Source organism: Salvia hispanica, chromosome 2 (assembly GCF_023119035.1).
Source record: "Salvia hispanica cultivar TCC Black 2014 chromosome 2, UniMelb_Shisp_WGS_1.0, whole genome shotgun sequence".
Taxonomy (NCBI): Eukaryota; Viridiplantae; Streptophyta; class Magnoliopsida; order Lamiales; family Lamiaceae; genus Salvia; species Salvia hispanica.
This window is the reverse complement of record NC_062966.1, coordinates 29,595,962-29,617,253: the sequence shown is the minus strand read 5'-3', so window position 1 is coordinate 29,617,253 and position 21,292 is coordinate 29,595,962. Positions and strand designations below refer to the sequence as shown.

The window sequence follows — 21,292 nt, the reverse complement described above, 5'->3', positions numbered from 1 at the left end:
TATAAATGTCAATTTTGGTTCTAAACATATGACAAATTAATTTGCTCCAAAACATTCATTTTTTAAAAATAGGTTCATAACAAATGAAATCCTTGTCGGAATAATAATGAAATCCTTGTGGAATAATCTTATTCGTCCCAAAAAAACTAACAATCATTTTAGTTTTTTGACTGAACCGTAAAGAAAGACTACTTTGGCCACATTTTCCTTTGTTATGGATCTGTTTTTCAAAAAGTGAATGTTTCTGGCCAAATTCGTATTTCGGTCAAATGTTTAGGACCAAAATTTACCTTTACTAATTTATTATATGGATTTATTATTGTGTAATCCCAAAAATGAGCATATCTTTATTTTGAATTTTAGAGTACTATTGGGTATGTCTAAAACTCTATTAGTTATTCATATAAAAGATCCAAAAATGATAGCAGCATAACAAATGGTAAATTTCATACTGTATAAAAATAATGGAAAATCTCTATAATGAAAGAATAATTATGATAATACTACAGCTGAGCAATAAGTAAAACCAGGATGACTTCTCTGAACAAAATTTCCTGGAAACACAATCACTCCAACTATTCACATTCATATTCTGTACCACCACCACATCTGCAAATGACCTCACAATGCATAAATCCAAATCCCACACAAACAAGAAATATCACAATTCCCTTGTTCTCCATGTGTGTCTGCTCCATCCTTACTGTCTCCACTTCCGATCTGCGGGAAACGAGCGAACCATGTCAGAATTCAACGCATACATATGTAAAGGAGATAAGAGAGAGAGTAAGCACAAGACATTTGCAAGGTTATTTTGTTTTGATCTTTGTTTACTTTGCTACTTTATGCAGCATAGGACTGAAATAAACACCGAAAAAACAAGCATGTAGTGTGAGTGCTGTGCGGCAGACCAAGTGTGAATTTTTCGAGTGTGAATCTAAGACCAAGTGTTGATCCCAGATACTAACACCAAAGCAGGTTTCTTCACAAAATTTATTTTCAAATAGTTGTTGTTACTTCCGTTCAGAGCAGATTCAAACAAACAAAAGAAAAAGAGAAGAAAACACTCAGCAAGAACCAAATTCAGCAAATAAAGGAGAGAAGATAGATTGATGAACCTGAGGAGGGCATGTTTTGAGTATACTCTCCAGCTGCACCGAAACAAGAGATTTCCAAGACAAAGCTCACTGATCTCCCGCTCTGCACAGGAGAGAATGCTTAGAAGAAGACTACATATGAAAGGATCAAGAAACAAATATAAAGCTTTGCATACCATAACTTCTTTGCTTTTAGATAGACTCCGTAGTTCAAATATTATCTCCTGTAGAAGTAGCCCTGTGTCCAATATCTTTATCAAATTCCTTGAAATGTCTCCGTATCTGGTACTTAACTCCTCTAGGTACCGCTCAAGAATAGCTAGATTCAAATCCAAAGATCTAACCTTTTTCATTAAAATTTTAAGAACGGTATCCCCAGGCATCCGATTTACTTGTTTATGACGGATTTCTTCAACTGGGTCAGGCACGCCGATTTCAACCTTCCATGTTTCACATCAGGGGTTCTGATCATAGTATCGGGTTCTTTTAACTAGATCTTCATAACCCATACCTTCAGAGCTTGCGTGCTGGTTTGAACCAGACTTTTTATCATCTAATATTTCCCCAGATAGGGGTACCTTTTTCTTGAGCTGAAATCAGATCCTCAGCTTTTCTCAACAGCGTCAATGCCGTACACTTCAATTAATGTTAGTGTGCAGTAGAACTCCGCACCATGATGACTCAACAAGTTCAGTTTGGGGATCTCGCCCATTTTGGCCCGGAAGCACAAAGTCTTGAGCATGTTTCAGTTTTGAGCACTAAATTTTCCAAGCGTGACCCATGAATCAGTAGGGTAAACAGCACTGCCTAATAGCTCAAAATCTTTCAAATTAGAAGAGTGATGCTCAAAGTTTGCTATTTTAATGGCATCGACCAACGCTTTCTTCAGAAAGCTCTATCACAACAAATTTCTTCGGTAGAACATGGGTTTCGGGGGTACTTGTCCTTGTCGCTGTTCAAGATATTAGGGAAACGCCCTTGGCTTCCTTATTGAAGACAAGACCTTTGTTCCTTTAGAAGCAGCAGCATAATTGTAGTCCTCTCCACCCGGCTCTGATCTATGCATTATGCTTCCAGGTTTACCCGTTGCATATTTCGTTTTTGAACTAAATGCCTTATTCTTGAATTCATCAAGACCATATGCACTCCACTGGACAACCATCAGTTAAAGATTTGTCCTTTTCCACATTTCCGGCAAATCTTCCTTACAGAATCTTCCTTGGCAACCAATTCAGAATTTTCTTTTGCCAGTTTAGCAAGTGATTCACTCTTATAATGATCAGTATGACCATTTTCAGAGACGGCTTCAGCTAATGGATTCCCTTCTACAGATACTGCCCGCTTTACTTCCCTATCAAAAGGCACCTCATCTTCAGCCCATCTAGTAGTTCCATCTGATGGGTGTGCAGTTCCATCTGTTAATCTCCATTCACATCCCTTTCAAGAGATGCTGTGTCTTCATCCCACCTTGTAGTTCCATCTGATGGATCTTTGTCTGTAGATAATCTCTGATTCGCATCCCTGACAAAAGACACTTCGCTTCACCCCATCTTGTTGCATTAACATGGTACTCTTCTGATCTTTCTGCATACCATCAATAAGGAAGATGGAGTTATGTATCGATTAAATTGCCAAGCAAGCAATTGCAGATTATAAAATAAAGAAAGATCGTGATAGTCAATGTCACCAATACCAATAATCAAAAGATGGGCAACAATGATTTAGGTAAAGTAAAGAGCAATTACAAAGTAGGTGCGGTGCGTAAAAATTTCTCTTGAAGAATATAACTGAAATGAAGTATCATAACACACAGTAATAGTACTAAAATTGAAAGGACTGAACCTGAAGGTATACTAATCTGCTTATGAATAATTTCAGCATTCAACCATTGACTGGAATATTGAAGTACTGTACTAAACAACAACTGACTAGTAAACAAAAATAACTGACTAATAAAAGAAGGTTGGCCAAAATAATCTATTCAGTAAAATGCAATATTAGATAGTCGACCAACCTGCTTGGCCATCTCCATGGCCTATCCATGTGTTTAAGAGGAAGACAAGGCCCCATAGAACGATAACAACAGAAAGAGAGACCTTATACAAGCGATTTCTACCACAAATTGCCTCCTTTACAGCTCTTCTTTGTAGAAGAGCTTTCCGTGACCTCTGCATTGCACATCAATCCAGCTTGCTGCCGATCACAGAACAGCTGAATCGGAGAGAACAAAAACAGCTCTACCCCACAGCAGTACTTTATTTACTGAGAGATGGAGTTCATCTATTTAAAAAAAACAATATAGCAATCAGCATATAAGCAAAGAACATCTTCATATAAGCTTCCCACACAACAACATAATCATTATGTATCCCACAAACGGATACATATGGCTAGATAATGCAAGGACAAAATAAGGACTAGAGCAACGCAAATTTTCATCATCCAATAACAATGAACCGAGAAATAGCAAATGAGACTTCAAATCTCAACTTACACCCAAATCCCAGCCTCCTATACAATGATTAAAATCAGCAAAGAAAAATACCAGGAAGAGAGAGAGAGAGAGAGAGAGAGAGAAAGTGAATAAAGAAGTATAGCTATCTTAAAGGCAAAATCAGAAGAAAAAAAAGGCATAGAACAGGATAAATCATGAAAAACATGCAATCTACTAACACCAAAAATAATTACAGTATATAAATGGTTTAGAACCATGTAATTTTGGTTGCCAACAAAGACCGATGACAAAGTCAAGAAGTTGGCTTAGTTAACTGAGCACAAAATGTCCTAGCAGTGACGTGAACTTCATGAATATGGAACACTTACACTGTTTCCAAGAACTGTGGGGAGAATTCACCTCATCAATAACGAAATTCAAGAAATAAAGCTCCCAATAATCTCGATCTTTGAAAATCAAGATCTTTGAAAAAAATAAAAGATTCGAAAGACTAACTCACCTGAATTCCGCGTCCCCTGAAATGTATTCTCTCTTGAGATCCTTGTTTTTATATACATCACCAGTGCTCTCATTATGTGCTTGGCGTCGGTAGAATTTTCTACGCTACCTTTTCTTTTTGTAGCTTATGTAAAGGTTATGAAACGGGAAAGCGATCATTCTCGAACAAAGGACTAAGTATTTCAAATCGAATTCGAAAAATCTGGATAATAATAATCAACCCGATTCAGTTAATTTTGTCGAACTAAATTATGATTTTAGAATGTGTATCAAAATTACGAGAATTTTGGTGTGAAAGAAATTAGTTACTGTGAAATAATTAGGACAAGAATATGCTCAAATGACGTCGTTTCATTCTACCCCATCACAGACCCAACGACTTCGCCTAATCACTATCATGGCTTGCAAGTTGCCTCAAAAACCGATCTTGATGCTTGGATTTATGTAGCTAATGCTCTGATTGCATTCCACTGGAAAAGTCTGGAGTGGAAGCAGGGCCACGAAGCTATGGTTTTGTTGGTGAAAATGCTTTCAGATGGACTTTGTTTTGACCACCTACACTTTTAATAAGGAATGTAGGCAGTGGAAAGATATGGGGATGAAGTGTTGTTTGCAATTGCATTCAGCTAGCATTAAACGGCCTTGAACTTGGATGTTGGATTGGCAACCTCACTGATCAAACCAGGGATGTTGTTTCCTTGGAATTCAATGTTTGGATTTCTTCAGACGGATGGACTGAGTGAGGTATTTGATCCCATTTAGTATACTAGTTCCTCAACTTGATCATTATGCTTGTATGGTAGATATTCTATCATCAACCAGATTGTGTTATCTGGAATGCTTTTCTAGGAGCATGTAGGAAACATGGAGAAACAAGAATTAGGATATGTTATCATCTCAAATATCTATTGCTCAGCTAATAGCTTTGATAAACGAAAGAAAATGGATAAAGCTGGTGTTAGAAAGGAAAGCCGGGCATAGGTTGCACGAATTTGCTTCTGGGGCAGCAATGCCCACAGGTAAAATCAATACACATCTATTTGGATGATGCAGTTGAAGAAAATAGGCTATGTTCCAGACAAAAGTTCTGTCTTGTTTGATGTATAGAAGAAGAGCGTATCGGTATCTTCACGCGAAAGCTCGTGCTGGTTTTCTCGTTGATGAATGGTGGCGGTTCAAGCTGCAGCCTTATTAAGATAATGAAGAACATACGCATTTGTTTGGACTGCAATAACTTCATGAGAATAGCATCAAACGACACGGCAAGGCAATTGTTTTCAGAGATGCTAATCGATTTCATCATTTGCAACGGCTATTGGTGACAATAATTTTTCACTTTTGAATCTCTTAGTATCTTGGTGAAATTTCAGTTCATATGATGTTAATTTTTACACTTCATTAGCTATGATGTGACTAGAATATTGTTGTGAGGAAAATGCTATGCTTTTTTGCTGGTTCCTGCAGAGATTTTGGCTACAAACAAAGCGGCAAAATTCATTGAAGAAGGTTTATTACAGCCATTATTTGAAACAAAAACATCACAGAGAATCACAAAGGTATACTAAATAATGTCTAAGTGGCTGCAGACTATTGCTTCAATCATCACAGAGCAATCACTCTACAATCTTGGCACTGATCTTGCAGTGGAATTTCGGCATTTGAAACACAGTCGGTCATCCTCTCTCATCTGCAACAACAAATGACAGTTCATACGATGCAAGAACCCAAAACTAGAGAAATGGAGAGGAGAAGGTGCTACCGCCAGTGAACTTGGCACATTGGTCGAGCATACATCCAAGGTTACAGTAATGCTCTTTGGTGGAGGTGTCGGGAGGGAGACAATGCACCGGGCAGTATTTCATGCAGGCTGCAACACCAATGCCGCTTGATCTGCATTCTTTCATGCAATGGTCGATGCATGCTCCGGGGGCAAGTGAGCCATCGTGGGACGAACATTGAGCAATCCCACCACCAGCATCATCACCCCCACAATTGTTTGAATATCTTTTCTGTCCATGGCGGGTTTTTTTCCCAAATGAGGGGAGGGGGGCTTTGACCCCTTTATACAGTCATTTACATAACAATAGTGTGTGAGTTAGCTTCTAATGTTGCAGTTGATTCATTTCCCTTTGAATGACCACCTCCAAGAACTTGTGATCACTGGAAACAACTGTTATTTTGTAACTGTTTTTTTTGGGATTTTATTTAGAATAACAGTTCTATAATCATTGAGATATTTGCCACCAATTCTTCAAATTGCCTTTTGAAAATGAATACCTCACTATTTAAGGTTAATACAGAAACATCAAAATTAGAACATCATTTTTATGTTTAAAAAAAGAAAATAAGTATGTTGAAATTGAATTTGGAACGAATTGGCCTTCAAGAATCATAAATAGTACTGGTAGAAAATGGACCAAAATTGAAGATAATTTCAGTCTATACCACAGTACAAACATCTGACCCCAAATCTCCAAAATTTCATCAAAAAAAGAATAGTACTCTAATGTGAAGATGAAACTAGCAAGGGCCAAATTTTCAAGTTCAAATCTTGATGTTGAAGTAATCTTGATAAAAATGGTGAAACCCTAACATAGCCATTTTCCCTCCATTAAAAAGCTAGGAGGAAAAGGAGAAAACAAGATTGAAGCTTAAAAACATTCTCGAGATGTGAAGAACGAGAAAATCCCCTCCGGCCGTCTGATTGAACCCCAAGGCATTGATAGGTCCGAAATGGCCCTTAACACCTCCTATTTCTTCAGTAAGGATCTAAAAAAAAAGAACGAAAAAAAAAAATCAATAAAGAGTTCTTTACTTATGTAAAATACAATAATCTTGTTACATATAAAGGGAGTTAACCTTGTCATAGAATTTTTTCAAACTTTCCAGCACGATGATCAGTTGTGGTAACAGATGATGCATCCTGACCACCTCCTAACACAATCTATAACAAAAAGTCAAAATCAACGCCCCGAAAACTAGCATCTATCTTATAACATGTGGAAGATAAAAACAACATTTTGTAAGTAAAAAAAAAAAGTGTGCAAAAAAAATAATGGGAAACATAACATCAAAAATTTGATCTCGATCCAAACATAATTGTTCTGGAAATCAGTAAAATTAGGATGCGGAGTTTCAAACTGATATCTCAAAGCATAAATCCCAATCACAGGAGGCGCCTAAAGTGGGGTATGGAAAATAACAAAGAAACCAAGAGATTATACAAAAATCAAATAGATGTTTTTTTGGTGCTTACATGATCAAGAAGTGGAGACATTGCAACTGCATTCACAGGCCGTTCTGTCACGTAGGTTTTGACAAGTTTTAATGTTCTGGAATCCCAAAGCTGAAAAATGGGAATGGATCAGTCAATACAAGATGACAACAAGAACAATAGAATAATTAAAGGACATTAATATAAGCATAAACCACCTTTTCAGACTTACCAATGAACCCAGAGAAGATGCGAACTATCTGCTGCCTTTGCAAGTGATGTAATAGTTTTTTTATGGCCTTTATCCTTGTCAGCTCTTTTAGCAACTTTCCTGTCTGTAATTCCAAAAAAAAAAAAAGGATCGATTATTTTCTTGGAAATAAAAGCAGGTTTGGTGATATCTTTTTCACCATGCTAGAAAAAAAAAATCAAATGTATTAAGAACTGTGTTTTAATTAAAAAATAACCTCAGCATCCCAGACACGAATTACTGAATCTTCACCGCCACTTATAATGGTAGTATTCAGGGGGGCCCCAAACTGCTCTGTTTATTCTTCCCTTGGCCCTTAAAGGGGGAACAGATTTACCAACATAGTTCGGGAACTCTAACATCAACATTTAGGTCAAAAACTCATTTGTTTAATATTCTTCTAATAAAATTTCCAAAACCTTAATAGTTATAAGCCTTGTGGAATCCCCTATACAACAAAACCGATTCATCCATTATTCAGATTACAAACACTCCATCAAAATCATAACATAACCAAGTCACTAACTAGGCAACCGAAAACATGAAAGAAAAGGTAGCAACAAGCAGAAAAATCACATCTTTTCTCATCCAAGATCTCGGGGAAAATCCTTCGTTAGCTACAACTACAAACTTACAGCTATAGCACAGCCAATAGCAACGAATAAAAAAAAAAAAAGTAAAGCTATCACATTAATTTTGATAGCATCCATATGAGTTTATGAAACCTCTACAAAAATTGTTTAAATAATCACTTTGTCGACCCAAAAAAACTCTCCTCAATTCAACAAACTTAAGCTAAAACAAGGAAAAAAAAAATCACCCATCCATCATAAACCATAAAACCAAAAACCCAAAATTGCACTTATCTCCGGCATTAATTTTCCGTGCAATGAATTCAAAAAAAAAACTAATACTCCTAAAATCCTTTAATTTCGGGATTAAATTTCGGGGTTCCCCCTTTCCAAATGGATAAATTGGGGGAAAATAAGAGATATTACGGAAATGTCGAGGTCCAAACAGGGGTTGGGGCCGCGGGATAGGAGTCTTGCCGTTGCGGGAAACCGACGGTGGGACCCTTGGGAGGAGAAGAGCAAATCGCGTCGCGGTTATACTTGAGAAACGTCAGCGGCCCCCATGCCCTTTCATCAATATAGGCCTCATCTTTTTTCTTCAACGTCTCTCTACAATGGCGATAAAACCCTAATTTGTCGTCTGAAAATGAGACCACTGAAGAAGAAACGGAGAAACCCTAAATCTATTTTTGTTTATATTTTATCACAATGACCTCAAAATTAAATTACATAAATTAATATTTACTCTAATTTTCTACTACTATGGTCAAATATAATTATATTTTACTTCGGAATCCCATTAAAATCTTCAACGAATATATAAAATAAAATGATTATTAATTTAAATGAATTGTCATATAAAATCGTTCAAATTCGTGTATGTTTCAAACTTTTAAAATAAGAAAAATGGAGCAATTCACAAAGTTTGAGATTTTTACGATTATCTCATCCTTTCTAACATATTACATGTTGATATGTTAGCCGACATGTGTTATCATGCATGACGTTGTTTTATCCACGTAATTTAAACCGACTTCCATAGCAATACGTAATTCACCGAAAAAGGGAATAATAGGATAATTACGCAAATCTCAAACTTCATGATTTTTTTTCGAGTGTTGAAAAGAGATGGATAAACCAGAATTTGATCAACATTTGTGATTTATTTGTCAATTTATCCATTATTATACACCAGTTGTCTCATAAAGTATTAACTTTATGGATATACGAATTTTGACGTAAAATTAATAAAACGAGGAGATAGAGAGAAAAGGCAATTTAAAATTTCGTTAATAGAGAATGAAGCCTCACAAGATAGAAAGGTTTTTTAAAAAATGGATGTGGACTAATCGGGAAAACGGAACAAATTAAAATTAATTTTAAGAACATGATAAAAAAAATTTGAGAAAATTAATGTCCAAATAAATATTTAGTTGGTTGGGCCCAAAATATTCCGTTGGATACTCTCAATAAGAATAGCCCAAATTTAACAAAGAATGCATATATAATTAGCTCATTAAAAAGAATTGAAAAGATCGATTAACCATGTTTTTAAGATTTAACCATTCAAACCAAATAAGGTGATAGCTTTCTGCATTAAGCAGCATTTTGACAATCCAAATATGATCAAGACCTCCCAGCAAAGAATGCCAATGCTTTGCTTTAACTTTAAGAGCCCCACATAATTGGTTGCTAGAGAATCAAAGTTGATTTGTCAATTAATCACGAAATGTTGTGTTTTTGGCATATGATTTTTTATGAAAAGTAATTCACAAGATCATATATAATGGAAAATGATACAACTAATTGGATCCAAGCCTATTCAAATAAACAACGCACACAAACCACCTTTCCAAAAAAATTATACACTTAGATTTATACTCCATCACTTATTCACGAAGAAGTGAATTTTTTTATCATGGGTATACATTTGGGTAAATGTTCTAGAAGCCCTCTTTCAAAGTCTTACCATAAATATTTTTTGTGAATAATGCAGTTTAAGGAGAAAAATTGTTCCATTGCATACAGCGGCGGAGGGAGGTGGGGTCGAGTCGCCCGTAGAACAGCCAGAAAATTCCTCCCAATGGGTCCGGACCCCACGGCCTCTGGAATTTTGTTCTTGACTCGGTGGCGGATCTAGTCATGGCTAATGTTAACAACATTAAAAAATATTATACTAGAGCTATATTTTATGTAGCATCATTTATAAATTATAATAATAATTATATCATGATAATATATTTTTGGATTTTTAAGTAAAATATTAGTTTTTGAAATTTGGTTCCACATTTTTTATGGTGTGATTTGATTTTGAAAAATCAAACATAACGATAAACAAATTATTTTCATATTACTAACATTATTATTATTTTGAAATTTGGTTTCACCTCTTTACTCATGTTTTATCAGTCTTTTACTTTTATTTGATTATAGCAAGTATATTTTTCCCTAATTTTAATAAATATGATCAATATATTTTTTATTATTAATTTAATTACCTTCCATTTTATATTAATGGATTAAATTTCATAAAAAGACCTTGAGTTTATGTTAGTTGTTCTAGCTAATCTATTAAACAAGAACCATAACGACTAGAAGAACTGGGATAGTTGATGATTATTCAGACAAGATTGAAATTGATGAAAAAGAAATTAAAGTTGATCTCAGATTATGAAATTATATTGATAGGTTTGATGTGAATATTTTGTATCGTACACGTAAGAGCCAATTATAAGAGAGATATATTTCATTTGTAATATATTTATTTATTAATATATTTATTTTTCGTTTGACCCCATGATTTTTAATTCTGATCCGCCATTGATTGCATATGAATACTAGAGAAAAGAACATAGTAACATTTTTTGTCAAATGAGAATCTTTGATGTTCAAGAAAAAACTGCACCATTAAGAATCAATTAAAAGATCGATTGATCATATCTTTCAACCATTCAAACCAAATAAAGTTGATAGGTTTCTGCATTTAGCTGCATTACATTAAAATGTACTTCACCTAGATGATCAGCATCTGGTGACAAATTAAATGCCCAATTATAACCTGGGCACTTATATATTATACATAGCACATTGATATTTACATTTCAAAGTTGTGGCAGTACGATCAAGATTTCCTAGCAAAGGATGCCAAGGGCCCAACTAATGCAGCATTGGTATATGTAGTAGGCTCGGAGTGAGTATAATCTCCTCTCTCATCCGGGAAGAAATCATTCTGGTCGGGCCCACCAACGACCGCACTATCAGTGTATTTGGATTTGGATCCGAACCGTAGTAGTAAGGTTGAAACCCACCCTCACACCCGATCTCCTGAGAGTGAACCGCAACCGAGGGCAGTGAAGATCCTCTGTGATGAATCCTCTTGGGATATTTCGTCCCGTACCCCACCATGTAAGACATCTTCATTGGATTTTCTCCTAATATGTAGTCCACCTACAATGTACACATTCATAAAAGCAAAATTATATTAATTATATATGTAAAATGCATTACGAAATAAAGTTCAGTTGGCAAGACATTTCACCTGTCTCCTAGCCGTATTTCGTAGGGTATCGGGAGCGACAACAAGATTCCCACAAGTGAAGGTGTGGTTAGCCTTAGCCATGTACTTGGAGTAAGTTGTGAGCAAGAAAGTTATGGATGTCACATATTGTAGATTGCTAGCCCCATCTTGTACATCAAACCACCTATAGTATATATCAATCACCAATTTAATTAAATTATTGAAATTAAATGAATATTGAGAGGCACATTTTGGTGGAGGAAGGGGAATTAGGCAGTATTTTACACATGAAATCCTCTGCTTTCTGCCTATATCCCCCAAATGTCTCATCTTTATTCACTAAACTCTTCTGATAAAAAAACAACATTTATTAAAATCAACTAAATCTTGATAATTTTGTCCCCAATTAACCAATTAACCAATTAATTAGTCTCACCTTTGCTAGGAGCACATGAGCACCAGCATACTTGTTGTCCCAGCTAAAAATGTCGACGCCGTCTCCCCGCCCACCGATTTAAGAAGATCAAGATAATATGTTTCGTTGGTAGCCGTGTAAAGCCACCCGGCTCCCGAGCAATTCATCCTGACGACAACAACAACAATTATACAATACTATGAAATACATATCCCCACTAACGCGTGACATTAATATAATATAATATAATATAATATACCGTGTAGCCGAATAGGAGCAATAAAAGGGGCAAACATTAGAGCCAAGGAAGTCACTATAAGAGCCTCTATGCTGCATTGCAAATTGCAACACATCTTTGGCGGTCGACAGCAGCAGCTTCGAGTAGCCCTTGTCCACTTTCTTGAACACAATCGAAGCCGCGCCAGCGTCGCGGTCTCGCCGGCGACGTCCGAGCCCGGGCTTGTCGGCGTGACGTAGTAGACGCTTCTCGCCGTGTCCATATCCTCGGCCTCTCCCAACACTTGTGGTCGGCGTTGGGGTCTCCAACGCCGACATAGAGCCGCCCGGTGTGGCGCGGCGCACTTGAGGAGGTAGTCGGTGGCCCACCGGATGGCGTCCGCGGCCGGAAGCTGCGGGCCCAGCTTCCGGCTGTTTTCAATGACGCTCCACGACGCAATGTCGTGGGTGTCGCCATGGCAGGTTGAACTTCACGTTGTCGCCCGCTCATAGTACCCTCCGGTTAAGTTCACCTGTAATCAATTAGGGTCAAGCCAAAAAATTAGTTTCCAAAATTAAAAATGGAGTTTTCCTATAAAAAAAATGGTACGATAACTCATTTATCTTAAAGTTTTATACTCTCTCCGTCCATGAAAAATAGGACACATTGTGAATGGCACGATTTTAATGTGAATTGGTAAAGTAAGGAAGTAGTGTTAGTGGAATATGGGGTCCAAATTATTAGTAAGAGATAAGGGGAAAAAGTAAGAGAAAAGTTGTTGAAAACTTTCCTTTTCGAATGTGCTCTATTTTCATGGATAACCAAAAATGTCAAATGTGCTTTTCTTTTTTTAGATGGAGGGAGTATTATACTTTATCAGTTGCATAGTAAAACTTATGATTTTCGGAAATGAGACTATTTTTTTTATGGATAAGTATATATTTCATCAATTCTATTAAAAGCAAATTACACAACATAAAATGCTAACAATGCATAAGAAAAGGTGAAGTGCACTTACGCCGGCGAGGCTGCCGTCGGAGAGGCCGGAGCTGCCTCTCCAGCTGATATCCTGCGAGCGGGAGGGGCCGGACCTCTGGCCTTGGAAGAAGATGATGGATTTAGCAAGGGCATCTCTGTAATCAGGGTTGCATTGGACGCAGAGGAGAAGACATTGAAGAAGATGACTAAAAGTAAAAATTGGGAAAGAGACATTGTTGCAGTTGAAGAGATGATGAGATAATTATCCAACTACAAAGGCTTAATTCGTTTATATAGAAAATCAATTCCTTTCTTCTTTGGATGCAATCAATATTCTATAATCCATTCCAGTCATGAATTCTTGCATGTATTTTGAATTACATGCAATCTCATTTCATGATTGGAAAGATTAATAGCAATCAAATACCTTAATCTGATTTATGTATTGGAGTTCTTGTTTCTTGGTTTAATTTCTATGGAGAAATTAGGTCTCCTTTTTTTAACATGAATTTGACCATTTACTACAAGTATCGTTATCCTCCTCTCCCGAAAATTTAGTAATTTGCATCATTTTTGGAAGGAAAAAGATTTTTTGACCACTAATGCAATCTTAATATCTTATGCTATTTTGGATAAAGAACAATTGAATTACGAAAATCAAATTTAATTCGGTATTTCTATTTAAGTACATATTCATATATCCAACATTCACAAGATTAAAATGGATTCTATGAATTCATTCGAATTTCAAACCTAATTATATGATAGCCATAATTATATTTAGATGGATAATTATGAACATGCAACTAAAATTGGGTACCAACTCTAGTACTATATCAAGAGCAACATTATCAGTATAATTATAGGCGACTAGTCCTATTTTGTCTTGGAATGGAGTCAATAATGACTTGAAATGATGCTGAAAACATCACACTAACGACAATATAAAAGTTAAAAAAATATGATAGGACTGATTTTAAATTTATCAATGCAATTTTATGTTTATGTTTATGTTTATGTTTATGTTTGATGGAGTATATGTTAAATCACTCTTTGTTGAAAGAGTTTAGTTTGATGAGAAAACATTATGTGTTTAACTAGCCACACTTATCTTATAGGGACAATAAATAAACATGTCGTGTTCATGAAATAAATAAAATATAATGCTTTAAATTACACATCATCGTACCAGACCAAGAAAAATAAAATTGTAGTAGGAGTAATTGAAAATTTATTTTCGTCATCAATAGGTCATGGAACATCTTAGAATGTCAATGCAGTCCAAAATCCGTTAATTGATTCAAAATATTCCACTAGCACATAAATTATATACTCCATATTATTCTATACTTTACGAATAATCGGCAAATTCCGGTATATTCCCAATTGGCGATCTCATCTTTTGACTATATACAAAAAAAAAAAAAATACAATTCCATTACGTTGGTAACTATACAATAAATGAGAAATGAATACAAAGAATCATGTGAAAAAATTAGGAATCATCATCCATCGCAAAATTTTCCATAGAGTTGATTTCTTCGCATGATGACCACCATCATCATCATCATGGGGCATGATGACTCCATTGCGAGACATCAATGCTTTCATGGCATGAGACTGCCTAGACATGATCCCAGCCGTTGATGGGCTCTCCGATAAGATGATCTCATACCCATCATGATACTCATCCATCCCTTCTGCCATCACATGCCATACCATGCTTCCACTCATTATACCCCCACTTCTTGCATATCTATATATATCTCTATACACATTCCTCATGTACATGTCTCTTTCCTCCACACCAGCTTTGTTCCACTTTCCAAATTCAGCAATCACTAATGGCTTCTTCAATATGTTTCTTGCATCCTCATAGTGATTCCTAATCCATCTATCCATGAATTCCATTTTTTCATCCTCACTTTTCCAGGGAGCCTGACACATGAACTCTGCATTAGTATGATCTGTACGTTTTACATTCAGGACATTTTCAAAAGACCCCGTACTAATAAAGTTGGGACGGTTTGCATTCAAGTATAACGAACCAGGTATCTGGATAAGCATGGATGGTGGCGAAGTCGATCTCTTTAACAAGATTGCTTGTAATGAAATCAGTCCCAACTTGGAAGCCAGGATTTAGTTGTTCTCTTTGTGGAATGCTAGCTCCATAGAAACCTCCATTCCTATTTCCAACAAATGGTTATTGTCAATGGATTTCACAAAGTTGCCATTTCTTGAACCCATCCCTATTCAAAATCAAGAAAATGCATGCATATTAGGGTTTTGTGTGTTGTAAAAATTTTCGCCCGTCCACAAGATGTCTCACGTTGAGTGTTTTTCCGAGTAGTCGGTTTGGCAGCTGGCTCGTTGATGAGTTCCCACCATGATGGTTGGCTCGTCCTTGTAAGCAACTCTAGTAATCGTGTTCAATCTTGTCACCACTCTCTGCAAATTAATTCAAGCCAATTAATCATGCCTATAGTTTTATTTAATTAAATATGTTACAATATGATCGAGTTTAATTAGTCATGCATGTTGTGACTCTTTATTTCTTACCTTAACATGGTTCTTGTAGTAATCTTTGATGAGTGGATTTGTGAAGAAATCATCATCATCACTAACTTGTGCTCCTGCATTTCTAGCCCATTTAACATACTGCGCTTTACCTCCAAAATCATTGAAATTATTCACCAAACTCAAAATGAGGCGAATTCCATACTTTCTCGCTTCATAAATCACAAAATCAATCCCTATATAAATATATGAACACGTGTTAATCCCACGAGTACATTGGTAAGATAGATAACTCATCGTCTTGAAGTTACTATACTACTAAAATGACCTAAAAATATGCATTCTTAATTCTTATCATATTTTGTTTATTTATCGGTCTTAACAAACTTACGATACGTAACAATAACAGACCTGAAAGACACGTTCGTCGTAAACACCTGGCGATATTTGGAGCGCGATGCCTCCGTCTCCAAAAGCCCAAGTCCGGCACACGGTGAGCCCGGTGGCGGAGGCTTCCCGGAAGACCGGAGACCTTGTGGCGGCGGCCGGGGTCGGAGGCTACGTTCATCATCCAATAGGAATTGAAGCCATTGAAGAGAAACGGTGAGCCTTGGAGAAGGAAATTGCTTCCCACAAAATCTAGACTTGAAGGAAGCATGCGGCCGTGGCAAAATTGAGCTTCCAACAATAGGAACATGGCTAGAATCCAAGTAGTTATTGACCCCATTTTAGACTATTTTAATGAAGAAGGGTAGAGTGGATTGGATAATAATTAAGACAAGCTATATATCAATAATAATAGTACTATTGTAAGAGTTGAATTTAAAAATTGAGAATTGTTGGCCGACCTTATAGTACGTGACCAATTGTGTGGATGCACGTGGACTAGGAAATTTAGCACTAAATTGAACATATGTAAGTATGTGTGGCCGACTCTAATTGGAAAGTTCATGTATCGTGTGCGTAAGAAATAGTTAGGAGAAAATTCAAGAAGCCAATTAGTACTATGTATAAACTCATGTCGGCATTGAATATAATTAAATTAAAAAAAGATGTGTTATTTTTATATTTTTCTTTTCTTCATCATAATTGAATCATATTTCTTTCTTTTATTATAGTTCATCCATTTTTAGTAAAAAAGAAACATAAATTCCTTTTACTCTTTGTTATTGTATATTTTATTATATCTTCACTTAAATTATGTATATCACTTTTTTCTGTAAATTTTGTGTCCCAAATAATGTTCTAAGTATAATGAGATACAATGAATATTACGTAATTGTGTGAAATCAGAACTTCTACGTTGCTTAGTGGTTCAAACTTCTACTACTAGTATAATGTAAAGAGACGTGTTAACTAACTATCTCTAGATTAAATTAAAAATTAAAAGTCTTAACTTGATTAGTTAGGCTAGTACCTTCTTTTCCTAAGTTTTAGTTTTCATTTTTGCCAACTTGGGATTCAACCCAACTCATCTAATTCAATTCATTGTTCTCTGTTGTTCTTCTTTTTATTTTCCTGATTTTACAAAAAAAATGATAAAGGCGTAGACACGTGGAGGTTGGTTAACAAGCTGCGATGACTAGTATATTATCATAGTCATTAGTAGGATTTATTATTATGATTCATTAAGAATCATTATCCTATTATATTTTCTTTTCTAGTTTTTTATTTGAAAATGTTGGGTTCAATTAAATAAAGCTTAATTCGAATAAACATAGAACTAACTAACTAAAAGTGAAGAAGAGTTGATGAAATCATCATTACCCTATGATTCCTTTGCTTAATAGGTGTAGATCTTTTCAACATTTTATTTATTTGCTTAGTTTAATATTAACTTTTAACATTTGTGATAGTGTATAAGATTTGTGTTCAATAGTTAGAAGTTAAAAAATTAGTCTTTATTAATAAGTACATAGGCAAATCATATATTCTCTGATTTTCTCCAATAAATATTTTAGAAAAAATATTTATGTATTGAGTTGGTTAGAAAGAGCACATGTGACATGTGAATGTGATGATGGTCATTGTACATTATAAAAAAAACTGGCTAGCGACTAGCGAACATGCTCTATTTTTTGGAACGGATAGAATATTAATTTGCGAAAATATAATAACAATAGTAATTGACTGATAATTTAACGGGTAGTGATCAATGTATATTGCGTAATAACTGAGAATTTAATTTAAGTTATTGGGAGGAAGGGACTCACTAAATCAAATTATAATGATAGTATTTACTTCCCAAGTAAAGAAAATGTTGAAAACGTGAATTAAACAAACAAACAAACGTGACAAAGTCACGATTTAGTTTAGCCATTCCAAATTTCGTATCCAATTTGAGATTAATAAAATTAACTATCTGCCACACGCCACATGTCCACACCTTCATTATGAATAAATTGTTTTAAGAAAATGAATTGAACCCCAAAAAATTGGTTTTTTTGATGAAATTAATTAAGGCTGGTTTAATTGTTTTATAGATAGTAATTTATTTAGTAGGAAAGTTTTTGACCAAACATTAATTAATTTGAATTAATTGAATTTTCTTCTACAAATTAGATTTTCAATTTGCCTGATTGTCTAATTAATTATACATATTTCCTTATTTAATTTGTCTATATTGGATGAATTGCAAGGCACGTTTTTTAATGGGCAAGAATATTGTGAGTTTAATCCTCTCTCATTTTTCATTATAGATGAAAATTAAAGTTTGTTTAATTATTCAATTTTAATAGTTATTTCTTAGTAGGAAAGTTATGACCAAATATTAATTAATCGGCATTAATTGGATTTTCTTATACAAATTAGATTTCCCAATATACATAATTGTAGTTAATTAGCTTTCCTTCTTACAATTATTTCCCTATTTTCTTTGTCTATATTAGATTAATCGTAAGATACACTTACACTCAAGTTTTCCATTTTTTCTTCCTTGTTAATTGAGTTGTCTCTCTATATATTTCGTTCTTCTTTGTGACGATTTAGAACATCGTCCAAAATGGGGTCCATTGGTTTGATTGTAGGCATGTTAATGTTGTCAGTGAGGACTATTGTCTGCCAAGGCACAGTTCCACTTCAATCTTTTGTAGGAATAAGTGGGTCCAGTTAGTTATAGATGGATCTCCATTTCTCTTTAATGGATTCAACTCCTATTGGATGATGTACCTCTCCTCCGAGCGTCAACGACCGCCAAGGTCTCCGCCGCTCTCCGGGATGCCTCCGCCGCCGGTCTCGAGTGTCTGCCGGACTTGGGCTTTGCGGACGGAGGCGATCGCGCCCTCCAAATTTCCCGGGAACCTACGATAAACATGTCTTTCGGGTATTCATGATTACAATATACGAGCTAATTACTTGCATTGAATTTTTTAAAAAATATATAAAAATTTAGGACGCAAATAAAAGCTACCTAATTTTTTATTTTTTGAAACACTTCCATTTGCAACACCAAGAATAAAGACAACTTATTATCTTTAATTAAATTAATAACTATCCTTAATTAGCAATGGTCTTTAATTTTAGTGGATCTACATTTGTGTCTAAATACAAAAATTAATAATTTCCTTTTGACCTAGACTTTGTCTAGATAAATTAATAATTTCCTTCGTCGAGATAATTAATAATACTAACGAGTGTAAATGTTGCAGGGATTGGATTTTATTATTTCCGAAGCAAAGAAATATGGAATTCGTCTCATTCTTAGCTTCGTGAATAATTACAAAGATTATGGAGGTAGACCACAGTATGCTCAATGGGCAAAAAATGCAGGAGCAACAATCAGTGGAGATGATGATTTTTACACAAATCAAATCATTAAAGATTACTACAAAAATCACATTAAGGTAAGTAAGTTATTTTAGATATTAATTCAAAAAATAATGCACCATATAGTATAAAGGAATGTTTAAAATTGAGAATTCTTTTTAATCTTTTGAATATGAATTCATCTCTTTTGCAGACAGTGATGACAAGATTAAACACCATTACTAGGGTTGCTTACAAGGATGAACCCACAATCATGGCGTGGGAACTCATAAAGCGAGCCCGTTGCGAAACCGACCACCCCGGGAAAACAGTAAACGTGAGTAATCGTAAATATATTATATACGAAATGAGACATTTATTGTGGGACAAACGAAGAATTGACTGAAAAAAAAAGACAAAACCCTAATTCATGAATTTCTCGATATCGAATAGGGATGGTTGAAGAAATGGCAAGTTTCGTGAAATCGATTGACAACAAACACTTGCTGGAGATAGGAATGGAAGGTTTCTATGGAGACAGTGTGCCAGAAAGAAAACAAGCCAATCCTAATAATATTCAAGTTGGGACTGATTTCATTTCTAACCATCTTGTTAAAGACATCGACTTCGCCACCATCCATGCTTATCCTGATATCTGGTTTGTTACTACACTTTCTTAATTTAGGTTTTCTCACATTTCATCTTTACTAGTCATGTAAATAATAGGTCAAATTGCTATAGAAACATTAAGTTTGGTCAAATTTTTTTGGGCCAAATTTCAATTTTTAAAAATTAGGCAATATACTCCGCATTTTCTCAATTGTCTCATATAATCTCAGATTTGAGGAAATTTATTAATGAGGTTGCAAATGAAAATACTATGTGGCCAAAATGTTCAACTACTCAACGACGGCGTTTAAATTTTATACATGCACGTGTCACGTTAAGTTCATAACTTGCAATTTTTAAAATTTACGAGGCCGACAATTTGACCAAACTTTATGTTTTTTTTAGCAATTTTCCCTAAATAAAATTATCGAGTAGTAACACCCCTATACGGGAAATTCGATGATTATATACTTGTAAAAATGGCTATAATTTGTCTACATGGATAGAATTTCCTTTTGCCACATGAAAAAAATGAGAATGTGGCCATTAACTTTATAGAATATTTTGTTGCAGGCTAAGTGGGAAAAGTGAGGATGAACAAGTGAGATTCATGCAGAGCTGGTTGTTCAATCATTGGCAAGATGCAAAAACACATTGAAGAAGCCATTGGTGCTTGCTGAGTTTGGGAAATCAAGCAAAGATCCAGGGTATACTTTGAATAAGAGAGACACATACATTGGAAATGTGTACAGAGATGTGTATAGATATGCACAAAATGGAGGTACAATGAGTGGAAGCTTGGTTTGGCAGGTGATGGCGGAAGGGATGGAATCATGCGGTGATGGGTCGAGATCGTCTTATCGCAGAGCACATCAACGGCTGGGATCATGTCGAGGCAAGCTCATGCCTTGGGTGCGTTGGCTGCCAATGGGACTCATGGCCCGTCGCATGGGTTCAAGCCGGCCCATCGTCGTGGAACGCCATGAAAAGGTTTTGGGAACTGATGTATCTAGATTGGGGTTTGATTTTGGATCACATGTTTTGTGATAACAGGTTCATTGTTTGGTCATATTACCCTGTGAAATGAAAGGGATGAAAAGTTCATATTGCTATGATTGTTGTGTTTATATAATGATTGAAGTTTAGATTTAAAGAAACTAGTATCACCGTGTGCGTTGCACGACATATTTTAATTTTTTCGTAGTAACT

At 35.4% G+C, this 21,292-nt stretch overlaps 5 pseudogenes; 1 reads left to right on the top strand and 4 right to left on the bottom strand.

Moving 5' to 3' along the window:
- Window positions 1–575: 575 nt before the first annotated feature.
- On the bottom strand, window positions 576–2,616 carry LOC125206758 (annotated as a pseudogene).
- A 4,053-nt stretch (window positions 2,617–6,669) lies between these two features.
- Window positions 6,670–7,882, bottom strand: LOC125206757 (annotated as a pseudogene).
- Window positions 7,883–11,000: 3,118 nt separating this feature from the next.
- On the bottom strand, window positions 11,001–14,612 carry LOC125206756 (annotated as a pseudogene).
- Window positions 14,572–16,466, bottom strand: LOC125205188 (annotated as a pseudogene).
- A 2,265-nt stretch (window positions 16,467–18,731) lies between these two features.
- Window positions 18,732–21,189, top strand: LOC125206755 (annotated as a pseudogene).
- Window positions 21,190–21,292: the final 103 nt, after the last annotated feature.